The following is a 25,280-nucleotide window of genomic DNA, read 5'->3' as shown; positions in this document are numbered from 1 at the left end:
TAATACATACGGCTGAATATTTTCAAGTCAGCCCATTCATTCATTCAAATATTTTCATGGTATTAGAGCATTTCTGCTCACGCAACTTCTGATCCATTTTCTAAGTATGGCTTCTGCTGTCTTCATTGCTCCTAATCTGAACCAACTGGTCTCAGCCAAACTGGATGGGTCAAACTATCTAATTTGGTTGTCTCAAATGGTTCCAATTTTAAAGAGCAATGACTGGATGGGTTTCGTGGATGGTTTCGAACCGTGCCCATCAAAATTTCTCCTTGATGATCAAGGAAAATCAACAACTGAACTCAATCCCAACTATGTCATCTGGCACAAAAAGGATCAGTTTGTGCTAGGATGGATTAATGCCACTTTATCTAATAATGTGGCTCCCTCAGTTTTTGGGATTACATCTGCAAAACCAGCTTGGATTGCATTGGAGAAGAAGTTTGCCTCCAAATCTTGATCTCGGGTGAGCCATCTGAAACTCAAACTCCAAGCACTCACTCAAGGCTCACGTAGCTGCTCTGCTTATCTTGATGAAGCCAAGGAAATAGCAGCAGAACTCAGTGCTGCTGGTAAGATTGTTGAAGATGATGACTTGATCTCCTATGTTACTCATGGCCTAAATCCTAACTATCTGCCCATTATGACTGCTTTATCTTTAGCCACCAGAGACACTCCATTGTCCGTTGATGATTTCCAAACCGAACTTCTATCCAATGAACTCCTTTTAGAAAACCAATACAAATATGTCTCTCCAGAAACAAATAACTTCGCTTTGTTTGCACCCAAACATAATCAACAGCCCTTCTATCGCAAACCAAAATATCCCAACAAGAATAATCACCTTTCATTTTCTGGCCACCAGTCCTCACAACCTCCCTTCAACAGCAATCCCATGTTTATTTCCAAACCACTATAAAATACAGCCCCACCACAGCAGACCTATACATTTCCCAAACCATCACAGAATTTTATACCTCCTCGATCTCCTTGTCAGATCTGTGGTAAGTCTAATCATCGAGCACTTGACTGCTTCCATCGCATGGATTATGCATATCAAGGGAGACATCCTCCTGCCCAACTCGCAGCAATGGTGGCTCATACCAACACTGAGGAAGAGTCTGAAACATGGTTTGCATACAGTGGAGCAAACCAACATATCACAGGCAATCTTGAGCAACTCACCCTTTCACAACCATACACAGGTCAAGAGCATGTGGCAGTCGGTAATGGTCAAGGTTTAACTATTGCACACACTAGTAATGCAACTTTTCACACGAACAATAATCAATTACAACTCAAGCGTGTGTTACACTGTCCTAATGCTTCTGCAAATCTCCTATCCATTAACCAATTTTGCATTGATAACAATTGTTTCTTTATTCTAACAGCATCTCATTTCTTTGTGAAGGACACATTAATGAGGAAGACACTACTCAAAGGCAGGAGTGAAGGTGGTCTCTATCCGTTTCCTATGCAGTCAATCTCTCTCAATAAGCCACGTGCCTTAGCTGCTGTTGCAGGAGTGAAAGCACCACTTTCCATTTGGCAGTCTACATTAGGCCATGCATCTATTTCTATTGTATCCCAATTATTGAATAAATATCAATTACCTGTTAAAGGGTCAGTGAACAAAATGGATTTTTGTGATTCATGCCAACTCGGTAAAGGAAAACAACTTCCATTCTCTATGTCAACTCGTGTTTCCACTTCACCCTCGGATTTAATTCATTCAGACGTGTGGTCGTGCTCTACTAAATCTCTTAGTGGATGCAAATACTATGTCATTTTCATTGATGATTTCTCTAGATTCACTTGGCTATATCCTCTCCATATTAAATTTGGTGTGTTTATATGCTTTGTTAAATTCAAAACGTTAGTTGAAAATCAATTCTCCAGCAAAATCAAACAATTTCAAACAGATGGCGGAGGAGAATATAACTCACACCAATTCCAAAATTTTCTCACAAATCATGGAATCCTTCATCGTTTAACTTGTCCCCATACACCCCAACCAAATGGGGTATTCGAACGTAAACACCGTCATGTGGTAGAAATGGGATTATCCCTCCTAGCCGAATCTCACTTGCCATACACATTTTGGGTAGATGCATTCCTCACGTCCATTTTCCTTATCAATCGTCTCCCTACTCCAATTCTAGAACATCAAAGTCCTTACTCCAAATTATATGGCAAAACTCTAGATTATACGTTTCTTCGCACCTTTGGGTGTGCATGCTTCCCTCTACCTCGTCCATATACGTCTCAAAAATTAATGTTCCTATCCAAACGATGCATATTTTTGGGCTGCAGTTCAAACCATCTAGGTTATAGATGCATGGATCCTGTCACTCAGAAGGTCTACATCTCCAGGCATGTTACATTTGATGAGAGATCTTTTCCTGCTAAAAATGGATTCAAGCCACTCGAGCCTCTGCGAGTCGTCTCTTCCCCAGGTATGATTCTTCCCTCTCCCTCATTTTCTGTTATTACAGACTCTTCATCTCAAAGCCCTCCATTACATGAACTGTCGCCACATACAAACCTACCTTCTCTTGCCACACCACCATCTCCACAAAATCATATTTCCTCTCCCTTTACTCTAGCTCTTCCATCCATCATATCTACCATCTCGGATCCCTCTCCGACAACCAGAAACGTGCTTGCCTTCAATGCACCTCAACCCTCACATCCTATGACTACACAATCCCAAACAAGCTCCTTAAACCTCGAAATTTTTCTGACTTTCAACTCTACTCCACCAAATACCCACTGCATGCATTATTCAGTGTTGCAATTCCTCTTGAACCTCACTCTTATTGGCAAGCTGCACTCTTACCTGAATGGTGTGCAGCAATGAAGGAAGAATACGATGCTCTCATGGCCAATCATACCTGGACACTCTGTCCTAGGCCTAAGAGTCACAATGTTGTTGGCAATAAATGGGTCTATAAGACCAAGCAGACATCCACAGGTGAGGTTGAGCATCTTAAAGCTCGGTTAGTTGCATTGGGATATCATCAGGATGAAGGGGTAGATTTCATAGAAACTTTTAGCCCGGTCATCAAATCAGCTACTGTCCGTGTGATTCTTTCTCTCGCTGTACAGTTTGATTGGGATATTACACAACTAGATGTATCTAATGCACTTCCCTTCCTTCATGGCATTCTTGTGGAGGATGTGTTCATGGAACAACCTAAAGGATTTATTGACTCTACTTATCCTGACTATGTATGCAAACTAAACAGATCATTCTATGGGCTTAAACAGGCACCTCGGGTGTGGTTCATGCGACTATCTACTACTCTACTTGAGTTTGGTTTTGTATCATCTCCAGTTGACACTTCACTATTTGTCTATCATAATGGGAACACTCACATTTACTTTCTCATATATGTAGACGACATTCTGGTAACAGGCACAGATTCTACAGTGATTAACTCACTTATCATCAAACTGCAAGCAGATTTCAAGATGAAAAATCTGGGTCCTATTAGCTACTTTCTCGGCATTCAAGCTACAAGTGACTTTACTGGCCTTCATCTTAGACAGTCTAAGTATATTTCAGATCTCCTCTCTCGCACAAAGATGATAGGTGCCAAGCCTGCTCCGTTTCCTTGCACCATGGGCCAGAAGCTCTCTTCACATGATGGTGAACCACTCACTTCAGCTCAAATCACAGAATATCGACAAACAGTAGGGGCCCTTCAGTATTGCCCATTGACCCGGCCAGACATTGCATTCTCTGTTAATCAACTTTGCCAACACATGCACAATCCCAACTCCATTCATTGGACTGCAGCAAAACAAGTCCTCAGATATTTAAAAGGCACCATTGAAATTGGCTTATGGTACACGAAGGGTGACTGTCATCTCCAAGCATTTTGTGATGCGGATTGGGCTGGCAATCCTGATGACCGTCGGTCCACTACAGGTTTTGCTGTATTTATTGGCTCCTCTCTGATCTCCTGGTCTGCTAAGAAGCAATCCGTAGTTTCCCGGTCAAGTACAGAAGCTGAGTATAGAGCTTTGGCTATGGTCATATGTAACGACCCGACCCTATATTTTTTTTTAGGGATAAAATTTGAATAATTTTATTAAGGCTTTATTATTATTATTATTATTATTATTATTATTATTATTATTATTATTTTTACTATTATTATTTTCTGTCCAGCCCTTGAATCCTCTTCAGAATACAACTCCTCTTGCCGGATTTTTCTTCTATTTTGAATTTCAAACAATCTGCTCACATGCACATACACATGCACGTCTATTCCTTTATTTTTTTTTTATCTAGGGTTTTCTTTAGGTTCTCAAACAATTATACATATGCACGTTTCACTCACCAAAGAATGCAAGCCGCCATGCCCCCATCGTGAGTCTTCCCATCGCGTATCAATTCAACGCATGCACGGCTTCATCCGTTTCCTCCGCATTCAGGTTTCTCGTCCTAGGGTTTTCCTTTTTGACTCTCAACTGGCTAGGTTATAAATAGTTAAGCTCTTCTCTGCTTGAAGGGAATAGCCACTGCCGCCCACGTCTTTTTACACTCACGCACACAGAGCACTTGCCACAAACCTCCTCCCCTCAAACCGCAGCACACGTCTGAGAAGACAAGCTCCACCACCTCCCTCAAGCCCGTCCAGCAGACCACCTCTCCCTCCACCGTAAATCCCACTGCCGTGTTGGTTCACTTTTCCTCCACACACACAACCACTGCATGCCACCGGGAAACCGCAGCACCACCTTGCCGAAGCCAAGCAAACCACGTCTCAGCTCCTTCCTCTGGCCACCTCGTAGCCCAGCTAGCAGAACCACCGCACGGCCCGCCCTCGAAAAAAAGCCATAAACCCGCTGCCATCCTCCCTTGTTTTAGCCCTCAAAAACAAAGCACTGAGCTCTTCGACCGTAAGCCACAGCCCGGCCACCCTCAGCCACAGAACTCGCCGACTAGCACAACCCTGAGGCACCCACTCCATCCCGGTAAGCCCACGACCGTCGTCGTCCCCCTCTTTCTCTCGGTTTGTTTGCGGCTTGACTGAACTCCCGCTCTCCTCCTCTCGGCGTCAACTCCCGCACTCCTCCTCTCGGCGTCATACCACCACTGCCCAGAGAACCCAGTCGCGTCTCCGGTCCTTCCCCAGCCACCCAGAGCCGCCGCGCATCAGCTTCCTCTCTCGGTGAGCATCGCACCCCAACCCGATTGCATGCATTTCCTTTCACGCGTAAACCAAACCGGATCATGCAACCCGTAAATCAATATTTGTTTTTGGTTAGTTAAATTACAAAAATGCCCCTCTATTTTTATTTTCCCAAAATGCCCATGTACAGTATGTTATTTTCCAAAAATATCCTTGCTTATTTAAGACTAACGGGTAAGGCTATTTTAGTGTCGAGAAGTGTTTAGGTTTAGAAAATATAGACTATTTTAGTAGTTAGGTTTTTAAATAGAATCACTTGTTTAATTAGAAATTTATGCAAAATACGTGTTTATTTTTTATAGGCAACCGATTTCGTGCCGAAAATAGTGGATTAGCATTGCAAGGTAAGTAGCATGATCATATCCTTACGCGTATGTACAGTGAGCTGTTTGTCTTTTTATAAAAGATATTATGCATGTATGCCCTTTATTGGAAATCCCTTTTTACGTATCCAAAACATGATAAAATTATGAAAAAGTCATGATTTTATGTGAAAGATTATTCATGAAATTATTTATGAAATGCATGATTTTATGTGAAGATTATTCATAAAATTATTTATAAAATGCATGATTTTATGTGAAAGATTATTCATAAAATTATTTAAGAAATGCACGATTTTATGAGAGAGTTATTTCGTAAAATATTTATGAAAAATCATGATTTTATGCGATGAAACATGTATCATGACATTTATGAAAGAATGCGATTTCGTTTGAAATCTATGATACGATATGACAAGTATGTATGTGATTTCTTTTGAAATCTATGAAATGACAAGTTTGCAAGTATGATTTGATAAAATATGTAACGGCCTATGTTATGATATGAAAACGGTACCTATGTTATGGGCATATTGCATTGCCAGGTCGTGCATGCTGGTAGTGCACCCAGTATTGTCTTCCTTATGTATGGATTCCACAACCCGCGGCCACGGGCGGAATCGGAATCTTTTTAGATTCGCTAACCCTAACTCACGGGGGTCAACAGTGGGTAACGGCCTATGATAAGTGAAAGATAAGTTAATGTTCATGCTCATGTTATTTATGCATGTATTTATGAATATGCACGCTTTTCAAGACACCTTATGTTTATTATGTTTACTGTATGATGTGTTGCTTATTGAGTATTCGACTCATTTTAGTTTGTTTTCATGTTTTTTTAAACCCCCCAGGTGATGACATTTATGAAGATGAGACTGCAGGACAGGACTTGACTCCGGGAGGCAAGGCTGAGGCCTAGACAGATTTTGCTATGATTATTTCTATGGTTTAAATAAATTATTTTGATAAGCACATAAGACTTCTGTATTTCTTAATAAATGCTTTCGCAGACTTTATTTTAAATTTTCAGTATTTATTGAAGTTTGTTATTTTATGGAATTCTTTCATATCTGGCGGGTTGTTAAAAAGGAAAAGCTTTTTATATTTAAGTTTAGTAGTAGCACACTGGCTCCTCGAAAATTCTAAAATGTCTTTTCGGGAATGGGGTGTTACATCATAGCTGAACTTTATTGGGTTCGCATGTTGCTCAAACAACTGTATATTACTATCCCCACAGCCCCTACCATTTGGTGTGATAACAGTGGTGCTATTGCACTTGCTTGCAACCCTGTTTTCCATGCTCGAACAAAACATATCGAGGTCGACTTTCACTTCATCCGCGAGAAAATTGCAAACAAAGACATTTCTCTTCAATTCCTTGGCTCCTTTGATCAGCTGGCTGATGTGTTCACTAAAGGTCTAAGTTCTACACGCTTCTGTATGCTGCGATCCAAGCTAATGGTGCTACCATTCCCCATTAGCTTGCGGGAGGATGTTAGACAGATAAGTCACGATTCAAATATATCCGAGGATCACTCACAGCAAAACCAGAACTTATCTCATACACCAACAGCAGATCAAACTCTATCTGATATAACAAACCCAACGACTATCCCTCCAGATATATAGGAATCTTAACAGATTAAATAGAATCCATATTGTACATAACTACTTGTAATTATAGTTTATCTCTTGTATTGTAAATCTCTATAAATAGAATAATACATACGGCTGAATATTTTCAAGTCAGCCCATTCATTCATTCAAATATTTTCAATGGCCACACTTAGAAGCATGCAGAACAGAACTTACAAATCTTGCAGAACTATAATAAAACAGATGCTCTTTTTATTGAGGCGACATCAGCCACTGGGCTTCTTGTCGCTACAAATTAAAACCTAGAGTTTAGAGCATTGACATTGGTGTATGCAAATGCAAAAGCAAAATCACATGTTTTGAAGATTACCTTTGCCATTTAAGAAAAACTGCTGCATTGAATTATGCATCTTTGATAAAAAATAATAATAAAATTTTATTTTTTTAATTATTATTAATTTTTTTCCTAAAATTATTATTATTATATATTTTGTAATTAAAACCCACTACATAAGATCTACAAATATACACTAATTGTGTTGTCTTTAAAATTGAACATCAACAAATATATGGATGGTCATTTGATGAGGGAGAAATAAGTGATAAAATATCATGTATGGATGATGATGAATAGTTTTTCTCCAAACATGCAGAATTACTGTAGCCTGTTATGGAAAAAGATGCATTTGTATAAACCGATGTAGTTGAATTTAATAGACTTATTAGGTAAAAGTTGGTGTGGATTGACGTTTGCATACACCCAATACGAGTGCTCTTACATATATATACGAGCTTATATATTTGTACAGGTTTATATATATTTTTATTAGTTGGTGATTATACGTCTCTTAATTTATATATAAGATTTCAGTTTTATTGATTTATTTTAAATGACAATCAAACGTGGATTATGTATACACAATAAGAATAAAACATTTAAAATCAACATTTTTAAATACAAAAACAAAAATATAATTGCTTGCTTGATCTACTAAAGGGTTCTTACAAAAAGAATCTAACAAAATGATGTGGCTTCATATTATATATTAGATTATAAAATATTTTTTAATGTAAAGTATCTCTAATGTACCTTATTAAGTTACGTCACTTAGTAAACTCACTTTCATAGATTTTTTTTTTGTAAATTAAGCACTTTCAAATTCAAAAGACTATTGCTACAAATACGATAATTTTACGTACAATATAATGCGTACTGAGCAATAGCCTAATTTTATTAGTGTTTTGATTTTAATTTTAATTTTTGAAAATTTAAAATTTTCAATAACTAACACATAAACAATTATGATTATGTAAGTAAAATTATCAATATAGATATTATTTTCGTTATCAATGGACAATCTTGACTGAAGAGGCATCCACATTTGGTGCATTAAATTACAAAAGAAAAATTACCTGTAACAAAAGTACTCAAAATAAATCAACAAACACAACTAAAAATAACGTCATAAAACATATTATTATAAAGTTATAGTTGATATGATAATAGTATATATGAGCTAGTCACAGTACCCTGACGATGTACATGAATCATGCCAACATTTTTAATTGATGAAAGCCATCACAATGATTGGTGAAAGGGTCTAATATCAAAATATTGAAAGTGCAAGTTTTAAAACCGAAGGACGCAGGATGAATGACACATTGGAAAAGTCAAACTTGGCTTTTATATATAGTAATAGATAGATATATAATACTCAAAAACCGCAGCCAAAAAAGAAAGGGAACATATATGGCTTTCACATGAGACGAGCGGCCGGAGGTGGCGGCACTGGCACATAGTACTGTTTGGCTCTTGGAGAATCACTACAAGAAAACAGGTCTATTGCGGCAGTTTTAATTTCGCCGTAATAAAAAACGCCGCAATATGCGGTTAATTGCAGCGACTTTGTGGTCGCCGGTTACTTTTAACAACTTCAATTGTTTTCATTTATTGGGTATGGCCTTACTTGTTGCAGTGATATTATGGTCTACTGCGTCAGAAATTTTCGTCGCAACTTCCTCATAACTTGTTGCGTCGGTTTTTCCGTCGGCAAAAACCGTGCTCCAACGGTAAGATAAGATCAATTGGGCACCAGTCTTATACGCACCAAATTTCCTTCCGCAAACCCTCCAAACCCAAAACACAAAACACAAGAAAACATGAACCCCTTCTCATATTTCCTCTTCCATTTACCACGAAATCCGCCGTGCTCACACAGAAATCCCTTCTCCATAGCAACCTTCTCCACTCCATTGTCGCAATCTTCGGTCACCTTCTCCCTGTAGTTGCATTCGCATCCACAATGAGGGGCCCCTAGCATTTCGAATCCACTAGACTCGCAGAAGATTTTCGGCCAAAGGTTGGGTCAAGTCGCAAATCCGCCGAATTGATAGCTCCTCCTCATTCAACGGCTTCCACCGCACCCAAATCTACTGATTATTTGCAGAGAAGATCCCTCCACAAAGTGGAAATTCTGGTTCCCTGTGACAGGGGACCCGAATTGTTCTTGGCCCCAATTTCGACCTGAATTGACTCTACTAAGTCGCCGTCGAGTGACTGTTGGGCAACCCACATCGGAGGTTTATTGTCTTGAATAATCATAAATTGCCTCCCGACTTTTTTCAACTCTAGAGGTAACTCTATACCTCTATGGATTTCCGCTCCCCTTCACCCTTGCAGTTCTCGATATTGCATTGCCATATTCCATTACTCATTATTTTGTTGTGGTTTAGTTAATCTTTAGTGATTAGTACATACTTACAAATTCCTCTAGGTATCTGCCTTTTGTCTGCTGTGTGCCATTCTTATGATGTGGGTATTAGTTTCTGGTGAATTTTTCCTTGGGTAGTATTCTGCAGTTGACACAGCACATATGCATGGATTTTGCATTGGAATGCCAAACATACCATTATTCACCAGCCATCTGCAGTTGACACAGCACATATGCATGGATTTTGCATTGGAATGCCAAACATACCATTATTCACCAGCTATATTTTCAACATTTGTTTTGGCATTATTAGCAACCCACATACATGTCATAATGGTGCATGTCTGTAAAAGTGACTTAAATGAGGTATATATGCATGTTGGACCATCTCACACCTGAGTCTTTAGACCTCCATCAAACTGACTAAGAATGGTTGACACCTCCCACCTGAATCCCCATTAAGTTACTGGTTCTTGGATATATATTGAGTGTAATTAAATTGTATCTTTCTTACAATTAAACTCATTAAATATCTTTAGATCTTTATATTGAGTTTATTAATTATATTAGTTCATGTATTGTGGCAAATTCTCATAAGTCCTGTTTTCTTGTTTAATAGATGGTTAAATCCTCCAAATATTCGTTCATCACTGTAGCTACTAGGTATATGTCATCAACAAAGGCAAATTTAATTAATGTTAAAGTCAATAAATATCCTGCATTTATTTAGGCTATTATTAAGTTTATAGAGACACTTAAGGCATAAAGTATATAGAGTCTTGTTGGGTAATGTTAAGCGGATCCCGAACTATTTTGTAATTTCCCCGTGGCATTTAGGACAGAGAATCTGCATTTGTTGAATATATCAAATTCACCTGCTTCTCATGAACAACCAATTGATATACTACATTCAATTGGGGAAAATTTCTGGGTTAAGGATTTCTCTCCCTATTCAACTGTGCAACCAATTGCACCATTTGGATTCTTGACTTGCTGTTTTATTTATTTTTCCTATAGCCATCGTAAATCGTAGCTGGCAGCCATTCATGCTACCTAGTTAATGGATCTTACTTGACTGAATCCCTCCCACTACTTGGAAGGGCTAATCATTCCTAACTGCCACTACATAATATGTTCTCTGTTTTATGACAGTGGTCATTACATGAAAACTAATTACTACAAGATGCTTATTACTTTGGGGTAGGTACACAACAACTTGACTTGTCATTGTACGAGTGTCATCAAGAAGGGGAGTTTTTGTTCTCTGCTTATTTTGGTACCCTATCTTGGTGCATGCTACTGTGCAGATCTGAATTGTTACCTATCAATTCAGATCTGGACATTTTACTATTTCGTCATCCCCGCGAATAATATATATTCAATTGCATCAACTCATGTGTTTCCTCTTTCTCTATAACTTAGTTTCAGCAATGAGAGGATAAAAACTTGAATTTTTCTGTTAGTGTGAGGTTGTCCTTTAGCCCTCTAGTTTGTTTAATTAGCGCATTTGGACTATTTTTCTAGTGCGCCAATTCAGTGTTATGACTCGTTAGTGGATCATAACACTGATTTTGACGGTCACGACATTAACTCTAGACGTTTGCATAACTTCCAAATATGGCTAGCTGAGCCAGAAACAGAGTTTTAACAGAAAACTCGTTCCCACCATAAATTAGCATGGAAAACAACTGCCATTGCCACTTGAGGAACTCCCATAGTACACTAATAATTGGGATAAAAGCTTTAGACTTCAAGCTGTGCGCAGGCTTCACATCTACTTGCATATAAAGATGAAGGGTACCCCTGTGAAGCCCACAAATATAGATCAGATTATGCCGGCATCAATAAGTTGAAATACAACTAACTTTATGGCAGCGTTCACACAATTGAATTTGAAGATGGAAAACTATCTTCAATTCCTAATTGCTGGTAAATGATAGTAGTACTGTTCATGTGCGATACATGAATGGTAAGGAATACTCACCACATCGGATTCGCCTCTAGGCCATTATTGTGTACCGATAAAAGGTTGAATAATCTTTGGTAACATTTCAAATCTGATCCTAACGTCAAAAACCATTGGGGAAAATTGTGAATGTGAAATGCTTACCATGCAACAAATCAAATAACAAATTTGAAGTGTTATAGTTTTTTATGTGGATCTGTTCTCTTTACTTAACCCAATCACGTATGCCCTAAAATCATTTTATACCAAAAACCCGCAAATGACTGTCTAACACTGCTATTTAAAATATTAGTTCGGAGTTTGATGGTTTTGTGCATACTTGGGGAATGACTGGGATCTAAGGGGGACTCAATTGGCTTTGTAAATTGAGTCTGGATTAGAACTACAATATTAGTTCTACCTTGTATAATACTCAACTACTCACTTTTCCTTCCTTGGAATATAAAAGTAATACATTTCTCATAAATGTCACGTTACAAAAGTTTTCCCTACTGTGCAAAGTTTGAAAAATTTAATGCAATTAGCAGGTTAGATTATAACATGATTTTGGCTGTAAAACTCCATTCTAACCATGTGGAGCTGTACCTACATCATTGCATAAGAAATTGTGCAAATACATGATATATTCCTCATGTATTTGCAGCCATATATATTCCTTAGATGCATATCCAATGTGGGTGTTACTCTATGTTTTCTTCTCTCAATGGTCTACAATATGATCTAATAATGTTTATCCTAGATGTTTCATTTCTTTTTATGCACTTCTCCTGGCCCTTTGTTTTTTCACACGCCAAACTCTCTCTCTCTCTCTCTCTCTCTCTCTAGATAATTTGTGAAGAAGTTGTGCTCTCATCAACTGTACGTAATTGTTATTGTATTTAGCCAGACTAGTGCTCTCATCCATAGGGCCTATGCTCGGAATATGAATGATTATATTTCAAGCATTTGAAGGCTGATTGCATACCCTACTGGTATGTGAGATTTAAAGCTATTGCAGCCATCAATAAACCTTTGCTTATTGAGAACAAAGAATTAGATTGGGATTCTTTGAACTCAAGACCCACCTCACAACTCTCCAAGGCGATTTGGTTTTAAATGTGTCTTCGCTCTCAACCCATAATTTCATCTCAACCAACTATCCCCGCCAACTTCCCCTCTATCACCATATATATCACCAGAAATATATCCATTTTTGGCGTTGGAGGTTGGCAGACCAAGTTAATTTAGCTCTCCCACAGATGCACCAACTATATTGGCATAAAGACGTAGTTGGGGTCTTTCTAATTATTTAGAAAGACCCCAACATTTGTCATCCACCCTTATTAGCTCTCTGTTCTGATTGCCATTGGGTGTTCAGAACAGAGAGCTAATATTGCCATATTCTCATTTTGAATATCTTCCAAACGACAATGTTGCTATACTCTACTAATAATGTTGTATCATTATTGTAGTGATGGACAAAAGCTGGATGACTGAGCCCAATAGACTTCGATCACCTGCTTATGCTGCAGGCGTTAACAATTTTCTTGAGATGGCCCAAAACCATGGTAGGGGAAGTGATCGCATTCGGTGTCCATGTCGAATATGTTCTAATAATCTCTTCCTACCTTTATTTACCGTAGAGAGTCACTTGTTCATAAATGGGATCGATCTGAACTACACTGAATGGATTTTCCATGGTGAGGAGGAAACCCGAAATTTCGATGTGGACGATGAAGAAGTTGCTGTTAGTGATGAAGATGAATTCATCGATGATATGGACAATATGTTAGACGACATATTGGTTGGGACAAACGTCGATGTTCCCCAAAGCAGCACTCCATTGCCGTGCCGGGATTCATTTCCTGAAGCATTACCAGTGTCATCGTTTGACGAGCTATTAGAGGATGCTCGACGTCCACTTTTCGGCGGTTGTACAAAATTCTCTAAACTTTCGTTCATTGTGAAATTGTTACACATAAAAACCCTTGGTGGCTGGTCAATCAAGTCATTTGATATGCTCCTTAACTTGTTGAAGTCTGCTTTTCCGGATGCTGAATTGCCACTCTCATTTGAAGATGCTCGTTCATTGGAGCGAGGTTTGGGCTTCAAGTACAACAAAATTCATGCCTGCCCCAATGACTGCATCTTATATTGGAAGGAATATTCAGAACTAAATTCATGCCCTATATGTAAGGCCTCAAGGTGGATGTCAACTACAAATGGGACCCGGGTGATCCCTCATAAGGTGTTGCGGCATTTTCCTTTAAAGCCAAGATTACAGCGGCTTTTCCTGTCTACAAAGATAGCACCTGAAATGAGATGGCATAAAGAGAAGCGAGTGACAGATGAGAATTTTCTGCGTCATCCCGCTGACTCTAAGTCTTGGAAGGCTCTTGACGAGGCACATAGTTGGTTCGCTAACGATCCTCGCAATGTTAGGCTTGGTTTGGCAAGTGATGGTTTCAATCCCTTCAACAATATGGCTAAGCCTTACAGCATATGGCCAGTGATCCTTGTACCATATAACTTGCCACCGTGGTTATGCATGAAAGACCAATTCTTTATGACATCCCTCATTATTCCTGGCCCAAAATCACCGGGGAATGACATCGATGTTTATTTGCAGTCGTTGCTCGATGAATTGCTTGAACTTTGGGAACGTGGGGTACCTACGTATGATTCCTCCACCAAGGAAACGTTCATGCTGCATGCCACTTTATTGTGGACAATCAATGACTTTCCTGCCTATGGGAATCTTTCTGGTTGGTCAACAAAAGGAAAATTTGCATGTCCATGTTGCAATGAGAATACAGATTCTAATTGGTTGAAGTATGGCCGGAAACACTATTATATGGGACATCGGCGTTTCCTCCCTCAAAACCATATTTGGAGGAAGAAAAAGTTGTTGTTTAATGGTAATGAAGATCATCGCATTCCACCAAGACTGTTAGGGGGAGCAGATATTTTAATTCAGCTACAGATGCTTGGGGATGTAACATTTGGAAAATCTATTAGGAAGAGAAAACGGACTGCCGTAGAGTTGAACTGGACGAAGCACAGCATATTTTTCAAGTTACCTTATTGGTCAACACTACTACTTTGACATAATTTAGATGTCATGCATATTGAGAAGAATATATGCGATAACATCTTCGGCACTTTATTGAATATTCCTGGGAAAACAAAGGATAATATAAACTCTAGACGTGATCTGGAGTTGTTAGGGTTAAGAAAGGAATTGCATTTGAAGGTTGAAGGGCAGAAAATTACCATGCCTCATGCATTGTACACGTTACACGGAGATGAAAGGAAGACATTTTGTTCTTGGATGACCAATGTTAAATTTCCAGATGGGTTCGCATCCAATATCTCCCGTTGTGTTTCTGTACATGATTGCAAAATCTCTGGCTTGAAAAGCCATGACTACCATGTTTTCTTGCAGCGCTTACTGCCTATTGCTGTCGGCGGGTACTTAAGGAGTGATATCGCCTTAGCATTGACTGAACTAAGCACTTTCTTTAAAGAGTTGTGTGCGAGAACACTAGATATCAATCACCTGTCCCAGCTTGAAACTGATGTTGTAAGCATCCTGTGCAAATTGGAGATGATATTCCCGCCATCATTTTTTGATGTCATGGTTCACTTAGCTGTCCATTTACCCCGTGAGACCATACTTGGGGGTCCAGTACAATACTGGTGGATGTACCCATTTGAGAGGTATTTGGGAAAATTCAAGCGGTACGTAAAAAATAAAGCACGCCTAGAAGGTTCAATAGCGGAAGCATACATTCACACCGAATGCCTGACATTTTGCTCGATGTATCTTAATGATGTTGAGACGAGATTTAATCGACCCGACCGCAATGTTGATGTTCAAGAAGAGCCGAGTACAGATGGATTTTCAATCTTTAACCAAAAAGTTCATCCGTTGGGTATTGCTTCTGATGTGCGATTAGAAGACAACCTCTTTATCGTAGCTCATTGGTACGTGCTTAACAATTGCCAAGAAATTGGCCCCTACTTGGAGTAAGCATCCTTGATATACCATGTACCATTATTAATTTCTTCTTACCCACAGACGACGTTTTTCAGTCCTTCCCATTTGTGGCAAAAATTATTGCATGTTCGATCAAGCGGCAGTACTAACATGGTAGATTTCCTTTATGTCCTGTGTGTAGGGAGCACTACGCGAAACGTCAGGTGAACAACCAAAATTCCATTGATCGAACACATCAACATGAGTTTCCAGCGTGGTACTAACAATTGACTGATGCATGTCTACTTAGAGTGACCAATAAGACCATTTTATATGTCCTGTGTAACTTACTTCCGATAGTTAACGTGTCACTATTTTGTAGGTTCAAGACCAGCGAGCTAGCAACCCACTTGGGGTCTCTGCCGATCTATATGCGTTAGCTTGTGGTCCTGACAATTGGGTGGGATCGTATGCTGCTTGCATAATAAATGGGAAAAGGTTCCATACAAAGCAGCGCAAACTTCGGCGACGAACACAAAATTCGGGTGTGGTGGTAACTGGGGACCAATAGTCTAATAATGTGGACTTCTATGGTGTTATCAATGATGTCGTGGAGTTACACTACATGGGAGGGCGTCGAGTGTACTTGTTCTCTTGTGATTGGTTTGATGTTGGCGATAAGAAACGGGGTGTACGAGTAGACCACCACATGACTAGTGTCAATATGGACAGGACTTGGTATAAGGACGACCCATATGTGTTGGCATGCCAAGCTTCGCAGTGTTTTTACATTAGAGATCTAAGAATGATGGGAAATTGGTGTGTTGTGCAGAAGTTCAATAATAGGAATTTATATGACATTCCACCCATCATGAGGGTGTTAGAAGATTTGGATGGTCAATGTAGTGACGATGATGCTTATCAAGAAAATGAATCTGCATATGATTACGTACCCATGCAATGTGATGAAGTTCCTGTGGTGACTCCACTAAGTCGGATTGATATAGAACCTAGGCAAATTGATGCACGTGAAGTGGCGATGATGGGTCCAGCAGGCATAGATTTAGTTACAAGAGCAAGCATGGAAGATCCACTCGCCATGTCTGGTTCAGATGATGGGTATGGGGATGGAGAATATTCCGATGAGGAAGACCTATCCACAGATGAGGAGTCCATGTAAAATTACACAATTTGTGGGGAATATTTCTTGGAAGGTAAATACTCTGTATTTCTGAAACCCCCGAAATGGGATGTTGGACACAGGCATGTTTCGAAGTCAACTACAACATAGTTTTTCAATCGCGTTGGTGTGTGTCGTTAATATGCTCGATAATTACATGTCCTTATTGAGCTAACCCAACTGTTGTGGTTTTGTTAACAGGTGTATGCTCCCTATTGTGCGAGATGGCCAACTCACAACATTTCATCAATAATACAAGTTAACTTCTTGTAATTGCTGGTAAAAGATTTTTTCCAACACATTTTGTTCACCCACTAAGATATATAAGATTTAGATGCCACTTACCTCATTTATTCGATACACATGTGATGTTAATGCAGGTGCGAGGTTGGTGTACATGTTCGCAAGACGCGGCATTGGATATAAGATGTGAGATCTTCAAATGAATATTACTAGAATATAGATGTAAATATAGGCTAATTCCCAAAATCCAGCAATATGCATGGCCATTAGCGGCAACTTAAATCTAAAGAAAGCAGTCCATTAATTGTTTAGCAAATCTATATAAACCATGATAATCTTTAAACAAATCTTCAGCATTTCCAAAGTATACCTCCCACCCCCTAAATGAAATTTGTGGGGAATTAAGCTGGTATTGCCAGATTAATGGGAGATTAATCTGGTGCTTCGAATGCTAAATTACATATTGGAATAGCACGTAGATTTTGTTTTAAATCTGAAAAAGTATGTCAAATGGAATATAGTGGTACAAATGACATCACCCTTGGGTGCAACATTTGCCAAACAGAGTGTAGATGGTGATGAGAGTGTTAAATTAATATGTTATGTTGTAATGTTAGAAATCTAATGCAAGATGGTCAATTCATCAGGGGTCCTCATTTATAATAATTAGATGGAAAAACTGGTTGCATGTAACTGGATTAAAGCAACATAGTTAGTTAGTATACAATGGTTGAAGGAATTGCATGTTGGATAATAAGCAGGTTGACAATAATGCAAGATGGTCAATTCATCAAGTGTAACTTTATAATTGGGATGGCAAAACTGGTTGCATGTAAAACGTATATGAGCAACATAGTTAATTTCTATTTTGGATTGAAGGAATTGCATGTTGGATAATAAGCAGGTTGACAATAATGCAAGATGGTCAATTCATCAGGTGTAACTTTATAATTGGGATGGAAAAACTGGTTGCATGTAAAACGTATATGAGCAACATAGTTAATTTCTATTTTGGATTGAAGGAATTGCATGTTGGATAATAAGCAAGTTGACAATAATGCAAGATGGTCAATTCAGCAGGTGTAACTTTATAATTGGGATGGAAAAACTGGTTGCATGTAAAACGTATATGATGGGCAACATAGTTAATTTCTATTTTGGATTGATGCTTGCTGCATGTTGGATAATAAGCAGGTTGACAATAAAATCCCCCAACCATGAAAGGAAGACATTTCTTCAAGGCCTAGAGAGAAGTGAGGTACGAATGATGAATAAACATCCTGCAGAAAAAGAAAAAGTGGCCTTTACATTACCCAGATTGAAATTTAATATGTTATATGGAGCTCTCAAATTTCAGCTAAAGACTTAAACGGGTGATCCCATACTGCTGCCAGTAAAATGTGATTTCCGTATGTACACTAAATATGATGCTAAGAACAACTATATAAATGGTGTCAACTACATATGTTACAGACTGGGGGATAAAACAAAGAAATCTGGCCAAGTAGAGAGGTGCCAAGGATTTTCAGTACGATGTTAATTTAGCATGAACTACACTCCCTTACACTCTGTATTTCAAAATGATAGTTATTCTCTACACTAAGTATATATACAGCTGTCACCGTGGGAGTTACAAGCCAATTAGCATGTCCCTATCTACTACTAATATCCGAAACTTATGTATCTCAGGATAAATCCCAAAAAGTTGGCGCTAACATCCAAGACAAGATGGGCGGGAGTTTTACAAAAAGCTGAGACAGATTGAGGGCAAAATAGTAATCTCATGCTACTGACATGATCAGACTGAGAACTAAGACAGTTTAAGTCATGCACCTCTTCATACTTTCACACGGCAGAACCAGAAAACACTTGAAGAATATAGATGTTCCTGCCTTTATGCACCTCTAGCTGCCCTGCTGCAACCTGAAGAAAAGCTTCAGCTTTTCACCAACACACGTCCATACCTGGAAGCTACACTGGACCAGTGCTGATCTACTCCACAAAGGTTCCATAACAGAAGCTGTTTCCTGGTACGTGGTTGCATTGGAGCCATTTTTAAGCAAGTCATATAGAGATGTGGCTGGTATAGTGTGGTAGGCTTCTGCAATAAATTAGTTATACGTATTGTTAAAGACCCTTAAGCACACTTTGTCCATAAAAGTGTGAGGATTCCCCGAAACATGTTTGAGCTATAGTGTTTTGCAATTTCTAGGTGTTGTCCTGATGTATATTGGCTTGGGGGGGGGGGGTGTTGTTGGGTTAAAATAACATGTAGGGAGGGGGTAGCTATTTACAACATAGTTATATCCATTCTAATATGTGGAGTTGATGTAAAAAGCTAAAGAAAGCATGTTTACATACTGGTTCTCTGTAACGGGAACCATATTTGTTTTCAGCCATCAATATGGTATTGCAGCCACTTGCCAAATCTCCAAAACAGAAGGTTAGTATACAATGGTTGAACCCAGTGATGATGTTGTCTGTTTTCTTGTGTGTATATATATATATATATATGAAGTATGGTTGATTTTGAATATTCTGCTATTAATAAGATCAAGTTCCATCGATCTATATAATATATTAGATATGCCTATCTGGAAGCTATTTTCAGCAGCACAGGCCAAAAGTTGTGAAACTAGTTCTTTTGTTAGGCAAAAAAATGTCGATGGAACTTGATATATATATATATATGCACATGATCATTATAATACATACAAAAATATTTATATTTCTACATATTTATTTGTTACTCCATTCTGATATTGATAGAAAATAGTCATTGTCATCGTATATAATTGACCATCTGCTCAGAATTTTTCTTGTAATGATACTTACATATATAGCTAGTGTATAGTTAATTATATATATATATATAATTAAACATCGGTATATACTGATGATATATTAGATCAATTATAATTTCAAAAAGTTACAGATATTAAGTGATTTCTTATAATAATTAGATGCATGCATGGAGGAAGGCTGGGATAGAAAAACCAATGAAAAACCAAATGTCCAGATTCAAATTGAAATATAAAATTTGGTCTGCCTTCAAAAGATCAAAAGCATGCACACTAGCGTGCATGCTTTAAGTGGTGCCGAGACAGGGACCGATCGAGTACTATATATTCATTTCGTAGCACGATACTAAAGGATTTGTTGCTTTGCGCACTACAAGAAAGGATGGATTTCTCAGGGCCAGTTTTCGTCGCAATTACCCCCCCCAATTCGCTACAATCACTCGCAGGGCGACTATATATGAATATTCTGCTGCTTATGCTCTGACGTTAGTTTATGTTCCAGCATATTTAAATGTACTTTGGCATGGTCAACGCATCCGGGAGTTATTTTTTAATAAATTGTTAAATAACGACAACTGACAAAATTTAATGAGTTATATTTTTAGGTGCCCTCATGGAGACAAGTGGCCGTTTTAGAGGAAGAGGACCAATGATCCGTCCTAGAAGACGTTTGCCACCGTGGTCAACTCGAGCCCACCGACCACGCGGTGTTCACATCGCGTCATACCACAGCCCTGTTGAGTCATCTGAGTCCAACTCAGATGACTCAACACAGCCTCCCTCACACGTTTGGGAGACTCCACCTGCCAATCCAATCCCACAACCGCAACCTACTAGAGAAGAAATTGGTAAGGTTAACTACTGTTGATAACTGGATTAACACTAATTAACAGTTTTAATCATGTAGTTTAATCATGTAGTAGTACAATAGGCAATAATAGACATTTATTATTGTGAGATTTATATATTAATTTATACTTTCATACAGACATGGAGGCAACGATGGTGCCTATTGTAAACCAAGTTCAGAATAAACGGAAGCGGGGGCCCGCGAAGTGCACAGAGTTTGAAAAATTGCGAAAGCATGGGAAAATTCACTTGAAGATTAATGATGGAGAAACCGCACCTTGTTGTGAGAACGCGTCAATGTTTACGACACGGATAACATGGATATTAAAACATCATTTGGACATGTCATATGCTAGATGGAGTGACGTGCCGAAGGCAGAGAAGGATGAGCTGATTGAACGGGTCCGGGTAATTTTCTCAAAACTTCGCTGACAATGCTAAAAGTGAACTTAGCATATATGTCTAGTAAATAACTACATTTTTTGTTATAAATATGTAGGGTGACTTCGAATTAGATTGGGAGCTGGATAATCATCGATTGGCAGTTACAAAACAGCTGCGAAAGAGGTTTAACGCCTTCCACCATGAGTTGCATAAGAAGTACATGGCCTATGGCAGCCATGAAGAAGCGTTGGCGTCTGGGACAACTTTGGTCGACAATCTCGTATGGGTAAAGCTATGTGGTCGATGGGGAAGTGACGCGTTCAAGGTATGGTGTGGTTGTTTTCTGAACTTAGTTAGATAAGTAATACAATATATAGTGCTATAGATTGGAGGTTGGCTGGTGGGATCACACGTGTAGTAGTACTAAGAATGGTTGTTTTTGGGCAGAAAATATCAGCCCAAAATCGGGAGAACCGGAAGAGACTCATTACCAATCACACTGCAGGGCATAAATCATTTGTCCGGATCCTAGAGGAGAAGGTAATATTGCCATAGTTTGGGTGGGATATGCTATAAGCGGTACGTAAAACAAATTCAGCTTTGCTAGAGCTAGTTGTGGTAGTCAAAATAAGCATTGTTTGAGTAGCGAAATATATTTTAGAATAATCATCTTTCGTATACAAAGTGTATATTCGATTGATACATGTCATATGCACAAATTTGTAGAGGGCTGAACGAGCCAACTTTGTGGACTTCTACATGGAAGTTCGTTGGTCGAAGAAGATGGAAAAATTTGTGACGCCTACCACAGAAGACATACATGTGCGTGTTGAGAAATTACATTCAGCGACTACTACTTCTTGGTTAAATTTTTGTTCCAAAAGTGATAAACAAATCAACGTCATAGGACCACTTACAATAAATCTTCTCTGACCATGTGCAGAAATCCATGGTCTCCAAGATGTCTAAGTTAGAACCTTCCCAACGTACTGAGGAGGCAGCGGCGACAGTCTTCAGGGAGGTCCTTGGAAGTCGACTAGGTTATGCACGAGGGCTAGGTGAGATGGTGATACCAGAGACTACTAGAGTTCGTGACCGGGAGCGAGATCAACGATACTTAGATTTAGTGGCCAAACATAAGGGAGATGCAGAGATGCACAAAGCTGAAATAGACGAGATGAAGGAAAGGTTGAACAGAGTTTTGGATAGACAGAATGAGATGGAGAGGATGATGACGACATTCTTTGCCGAATTCCCCTCTCAGCTCACTGACTCTCTTCGGAGGTCTCAGTGAACAAGATACAATCAGTAGATTTTTGGGTGGGATCTTTTTGAGTATTTTGGGTGCATTTTTGGTAGAGAGATGGTGGCTGGGCAGTATATATGCATTGGAGGTTGAAGATATAGTGTTTTGTGGTAACTAGTATAACCTCGATGCAAACTGGTGTCATTTGATTTGAATCATGTACATCTTTTTTGATATGAGAGGATCTGCCGATCTAGTAATATGGATGTTGCTTTTTTGGCAAATATGGGTTTTTGGGGGGACACAACAGGCTGTGTTGTAATGGTAACGAGGTATGATCTTTAGATTTTGGTACCCTATATTTTCCTGAAATGCAGTGATATAAATTGTGACTACTGGCATGCTATCTAACTCCTGTATAATGTTGTTATACAGGCACTTCTGATGGGCAGACTTGGGTTAAATTGGGAAACCCAAGTTGTGGTCAAGACTGAGGTGGGAGAGACGGACGTTTTCAAGTTGTATTTAAGATGCATACTTGGGGAAAAGGCCAGTGTTTTCCTTTGGGGTGCATTTCAGGTGCGGTTGTTTTTCATGTTATATAGATTAAGAATATATTATAAGACATAACCCGAAGATGAAATTAAGCATGTTTCTGTTTGATATTTGTTTGCAAAAAAACCACCTCCATCACATATCTTCCCTATCTTCCAGACTACATACAATAGTGTCAATATATGCTTATCATATTTGAACTATCACAAAATAAATGATAGTTATTTTGTAATTCCATGATAACAATCAAGTATTCTGATGATATACTTGTCATCCCTCCCACTAGAGTTTTAACATGCTGCATGCCGTTTGTGGGGGAATTTTTGAATGTAGGGGCAGTAGAGTGTAATAGACATCCTGCATGATGTCTACAAAGTTAGATAGAAGTAGTAAATACTCTGCCATAGGGTGTTCATAGGTACAGCAAGACTTATATTAAATCATGGACAAATTAGATAGTAAGCATGTACCGCCACAAAAAATTTCAGTCTGTTTTCTTGTGAAAAATGACTACAGTAACTTTCAGATTATAACTATCCATCCTCAGTGCCAGGATATATCAGCATATATGCTGAAATCAGTCCACAACTATAGCCCACCTTTATCAGCATATATCAATCTAATGTCAACAACAAACTAAAATTACCCAATGCCATTAATTGATGGTATATATAGTAATTTATCCATGCTGGAAGAGAACAAAAAGGCCTTCTCAAAAATTGAATAAAACTAGCCAACTAGTTTCCACACTCCGGGGACCAAATACATGAAAAATCCTACAAAGCCCAGAAGGGGAATGCTGAGTGGAAGTTGGGAATTACAATATATGCACTAACTTCTAACTAGTATGTCAATGGATTTGCATATATACCATTATATATATATATGCATAGGTGAGGTATATATATATATATATATATATATATATATATATATATATATACCTCCACTCAATAAAGAAAAACTTCAAGAAATATCATGTAAAAGTGACATCCCTCATTATTGGGTAAAAAACAACATAGACATTCAAAAATTAATTAAAATAAAAAGGGAAAAGGAAGCTGGCTAGCAAATTAAGAATGAAGGGAGCCAACTAGCTAATTATGTACAACATAGCCACACTGAGGGGGGTATTGTGGGTAACATTACATATTGGATACCCTGGGAATACAGACCTGAAGCTAGCTTAGCTTAATATTATTTTGTCAAATGAATTGATATTTGAAGGGTTATTGACAAGATCTAGACAGAGAGAGAGAGAGATGTGTAAATTTGTCCATGATTTAATAATACTAAGTAGTACTAAGATACAAACAAAGAACAAACTCATCGATGTTATCATGAGGATATTCATTTAATTAATTGTGTAAATTAAAAACAAGATCTCTGCATATTCCTCATCTATTTTATCATGAGGATAATCATGTAAATCTGATCCTTTCAGTGCCCATCTTTACCTGAAGGTCCAGGGGAATTTTTGAGTCAGCTTTCTGAGTCTTTTATGCCACAATATTAGTTCTATCAGCTTACCATAGATCGATTAATTTCATTACTTCTCTGTAGATCAAATGGGCAAAGTATCATTGTTACAAGACCAGTAATGGTAAATATAATGATATACCATTAGTGGGACTAGGGCTAATGATACCATGAATCTACAGAGAGAGAAGTCATGTTAAGTGCATGTCATGTAGTATATATATATAAGCAATGAAAGGATGTATGTCATGTGGTTATATTCAATGGTTATATTCAAGTGGTTTCATCTCACTAATGATATATGTTAAAGATGTATTACATTGAGATGCAGGGTTGTAACCCAGATGCAAGGGCTGATTAATGTACACAAAAGGAAAAAATATGCTGCTAGTGTGTAGACGGGAAAGTAGATGCAGTACTTATGTTGGTGGAGATCCAGTAGTCATGCATGCGGCAACAAATATCAGATATAACTAAGACTTGTGTGGGCATATGGATTGAAGGAGAAAGTTGCAGGTCATTGAGTCAATGTCTGTTTGTGAAATAGGGTATCATTCCTAACTGCTCAAGCCATAAATCTTTCTACATGTCTATATCCAATATGCACCGGACCAGAATTATATAGTGGCTTCTACCTTTGTTAAAATGACATGATGTACACCTCTTGGGGGGCTATGCTGTTGATATGAACTGCTTTAGATATTTGATGAATGAATCATGATCATCTCTGTCTATTGTCTCATGATGATGGTTTATTTAATATAGAAAAAGAAATCATGTCTTTC

The sequence above is a fragment of the Juglans regia genome, chromosome 7 (assembly GCF_001411555.2).
Source record: "Juglans regia cultivar Chandler chromosome 7, Walnut 2.0, whole genome shotgun sequence".
Taxonomy (NCBI): Eukaryota; Viridiplantae; Streptophyta; class Magnoliopsida; order Fagales; family Juglandaceae; genus Juglans; species Juglans regia.
This window is presented reverse-complemented; position numbering follows the sequence as displayed.